Genomic DNA, 4,250 nt, shown 5'->3' with positions numbered 1-4,250 from the left:
GTCAAAGGGAAACCAATCACAAGTTCAGGGGCACACAGAAAAAACCAATCAGGTAAGGGGTCAACAGCCAACAGGAAGGGGTTAACAAGGACCAATGAGAAACACCTCAGGACACCTTCCCAGGACACCTTGTATGGGAGACAAGTCTCTCACAGGGGGTGTCGGGAAAAAAGAAGCAATGACCTTGCAGAAAATACAAAAAGCCATTTTGAAACATGTTTAAACCACATTAAAAACTTCTGTTTCTATAACATTTGAACTGTTTTCTTCTTTTTCCTCACTAGTCCATCTCTGACAGGACTTCTTCCATCCTGCATATGGCAAATCCATTGCCACAGTGGCTCTGGAGGTCACTGACATTGTTCAAGGTGGAGGCCACAGCACTTCAAAAGGGAGGACAGGGCCACATGATCCTCCTGTGTTGCTGGTTGGTCCCCCTGTCTCTGGGCAAACTGCCCCTCTCCGGAGCTGAGAACTGAACAACTTTGTCGCTTCTTACTGCGAGCTGTGACTGCCCTGCAAACTCTGCAGGAACACCTACTTGTTCCTAACACCCTAAAGCACTCAAAAGCACAAGCACCCCCTGAGGCCATAGGTTAGTTTTACCCTTGGGCAGTGCATGTCACTGCATCTTTCAGACCAACCTGATCTTCTGTGGATACTCCTCTTCCTCAGTAGCAAAAGCCTTCCACTGGAATCGGGCTGTGATGTTACTTCTGTTGTGGATGGCCGGGGTTCTGTGGCTTGACAAGTTCCAAAGAGTACTTGTCCAGCCCGATGTTGAAGTCCTTAGCTTTTCCAAGAAGTCTGGTGTGGGTATCTCCGCCTGGAACAAAGCAAAGAGGAGTCTTTGCTCAGCTCCCTTGCTGATGGAATTACAAGGAGCAGAGCAAACCACAGGTAACAGAAGAAAGTGTCCAGCTTTTAGCTGGATAAGTAATTCCATGGATCAGTACATTTATCAAATGCCAACAGCTCCGTGGGTACAGTGTGAGGATGTCCTGGACATCACCTTAAGCACCTTATTTCTGGGTGGGTTTGTAGAGATTTGTCCCCAGGTGACAGTATTTACAGTGAGATTTGTCAGGTGTGCTCAGGTGACCCACTCAGATCCCAGGCAATTCTGCATCAAATTCATTCGGGTGACTCTAAGGAGCCCCACTCAGTCACAGCCCAGGGGCTCCTGAAGGCACCCCACGGGGCTCCTGCCTCTCCCAATCCCTTGTTGCTGACAAGCAAAGATTCCTGGGGGCAGGTGTGAAGAAAGGGAGGTCCAGGGGAGCAAGGGAAGTGAAGCCCACAGCAGAAGGGGACTAAGGTGAGGAAACAAGACACAATGCTCTACCACATTCAATATGACAAAGCACTAGAAAATCAACACCATGAAAGCCATCATCCCCTCCCTGTCCAAACCCATGGCCACATCAGTCTAGAAATATTTGATATCATTCTGATCTCAAACACCAAGCTGAAACATTTGAAATGAAAGAAAGAAGGGCAGAGAGACAGACTAAAAGTACAGAGCAGCTTTTATACGAAGACTGAATGGGTTTCCTCAACCTAGAAATCAAATAGGAGACAGATGGGAGAGGTTTGGAGAGCATGAATGGCCTGGGAAATGGAAATAAGGGACAATTTGTCACGATTTGTCAGCCAACAGGAACCCGAGGGCCTGAAAATGTTCTTAGACAGAAATTACATGCATATGTAGAGGACAACATAGAAAAGGGGTCTGTGGCAAGACAACAGAGAAGCAGCTTAGGGGACAGAGGTGAGCAAAAGACACATGACATTGGAGAGAGTTGGATGGAAAGCTCCCACGTCACAGACAGCACTGTCCAGGAACACAACTTCAGCCCTGCACATCCACACTGCAGTGGAGAATCAAGGTTCCTCCTTCCTCCACTCAGCAACTCCCAGCAAAACAGGATTCCAAAAATCTCATCCCTGTTTGAGGGCTTTATCCACTTTATCAACCCCCTAAACACGAACTAGTTTGCACTTTTCGTTGCGGTGAAGCTGGGACGGGGCGGTGCTGCTGGAGGGGAATTCAGGTGGCTGGGACAGTGGGGAGTGCTGGTAGAGGACTGGGGTGGGGGTGCAGGATGGAGGACACCATGCTGGCACCAGGGTCCCCCCAGGGATGGACCAGCACACAGCAACACAGCACATCCAGGACAGGGGCAGACTCAGCCTTGGCCCCTTCTCTGCTCACTTCTGAGCACTGAAACACACGGAGGCTTTGAAAGGAACAGTTCTACAAGTAGTTTGCAGAGCAAGTCTAGCGTTATTCTGCTTAGAAAGGGCTCTGCTGTTCGGAAGGACGCGGGGTGAGTGCACCTGCAGTGCCCAGCACTCACCTCTGTCGCAGTGCACTGCCAGGGATGTGGAATGGTGCCCGGTCTGCAGCGGGTGATATTCCACTGTCACTTGCTTGGCTTCACCAACATCGAGGGTTCCCGTGGCTGGGCTGACAGTGAAAGGGCTGCAAGACCAAGGGAGAGATCAGGACTCTTGGGGGAGGTTTGGGGACGATATTTGCAGTCTAGTTCACTTCAGCTGACTTGTGCAAGCGAGGAGCAAAGCAACCACAGTCAGCAGAAGACAGACAGAACACACAGCATCAGAAACAGCTACTGACTCTCTTTGGAGGAGATGCAGCCCTCAGAAAATCCTGTTGGATGAAATGAACTCATCTCCCCCATACTCTGCATGGAGGCTCAAGGGTCCGACTGCCAGCAATCCCAGCAGAGAATGGTTTGGGAAGAGCACAGAGAGGGTTAAGAGCTATTTGCATGCACAACTTGACACTGACTGCCTCAGGAATCTCTTTTCCAGTCCCTTCTAAACCTCATTCAAGAGATGCAAATGGCATCTCACCTGTCCTGTGAGATTACAGCCTAGGAATCAAGAAGGAGAATAAAGTCTTCCTTGAAGACCAGAGAATAATGAGTTTAATTTGCAGTGTGGTTGTTTGGGGTTGTTTTTCCCCTTGTAAACATCCTGGTTTAGCCTAAGAAAGGGCACCTTTTATCACATTTCAATGAAAGCTGCTAGAAGAAAAGGAACAATGAAAACTCTGAAGGAGTGCAACTGCAAATTGGAGCAATACAGTGACCTGGACACAATACCCAAAAGGAGGGTCCTGTTTACAGCCTGAAGGATTCAATCCCAGCTAAATGAAGTGCCATTAAGAGCAGCACATCAAGGGAGCTGAACAGGAGGTTTCTGTGTATTCCCCAGCGATGCAGTCTGGGATTCTGGAGTGTCATCCAGGCTGGTAACTGTTTGCTTGGCCCACCAGAGAAACAAGGGAAATCATTAGGCAAATGTGTTGGTGCAGCTTGGATTTAACAGGAGCAATTTAGTTTTGTCACCAGGTAAACAGTTCTTGCCTGACAGACACAAAAATCAGAGCTTTAGTGCTTCAGGATAGCTCAGGTGAGAGGTGCTTCTGCCCAGTGGGTTTATTGGCTGACAGTGGGAGGTAGCCATTTCAGAAGGTGATGGTGCTCAGGAGGGTGCAGACCAACCACTAACGTGTTCCAGCAGTCCCCAGGAAATCTGGGAGAGACAAAGCTCAGGGCTTGCATCCTGCTTAAAACACTAGAAGCAACAGCAGACCCCACACGTCCTGCCCCTTTCCAGCTGTGGCTGCAGTGCAGCAGCTCGGATGCTCTGGTTCCTTTGGGATACTCTTTCCCAACTCTGCCATCACCCAAAGGTGTTTTGCACTAAGACAGATGAGCTGCTTTACCTCTCAGTGCTGAGGCTGTAACAGGCTTCCAGGTTCCCGGTGTTGTGAACCAGCAGAGTCTGCTGGGTGCTGTGATTGACTGGACACGACGAGAAGTCCAGCTGGTCAGGGAAGTCCAAGACTGGGCGGGCACCAATGGCCCGGATTGGCACAGAGACCTTTTCCCTTTCACTGCTGCAGACAAGCCGGTGGAAATGATCCTGCAGGAAAAGAGACTGGCACAGCATTGAGGGCATTGAGTGCCATCCTCATGGCAGAAGAAAAAGTGGTGTTTTCTATGACCCTTTGTGGGCATGAATTGACCTCTCCTACCCCAAAAACAACCACTAATTCATACTAATAAAGGCTGGAGAACAGAGCATGTGAAAAAGCATCATTTTTGCTCCATTCCAATGGGAAAGAATAAAGCTCTCTGGATCATCTTTTTGTTCCTCTGGTATTTTCCATATTTAAATCCCTTCCAGTGAGCCTAGAGATGGCTAAACATCAACAC

The 4,250-nt window shown here is 49.1% G+C and overlaps 1 long non-coding RNA gene across 1 annotated transcript; it reads right to left on the bottom strand.

Moving 5' to 3' along the window:
• Positions 1–1,033: 1,033 nt before the first annotated feature.
• Positions 1,034–3,965, bottom strand: LOC135406172 (uncharacterized). Its single transcript, XR_010426191.1, has 3 exons — positions 3,758–3,965; positions 2,361–2,485; positions 1,034–1,123 (listed from the first exon to the last, which is right to left on the bottom strand). It is a non-coding gene; the product is annotated as an uncharacterized LOC135406172 (long non-coding RNA).
• Positions 3,966–4,250: the final 285 nt, after the last annotated feature.

Source organism: Pseudopipra pipra, chromosome W, assembly GCF_036250125.1.
Source record: "Pseudopipra pipra isolate bDixPip1 chromosome W, bDixPip1.hap1, whole genome shotgun sequence".
NCBI classification, from domain to species: Eukaryota; Metazoa; Chordata; class Aves; order Passeriformes; family Pipridae; genus Pseudopipra; species Pseudopipra pipra.
Note: the sequence above shows the minus strand (reverse complement) of the source record. Positions and strands in the feature narration are given on the sequence as shown.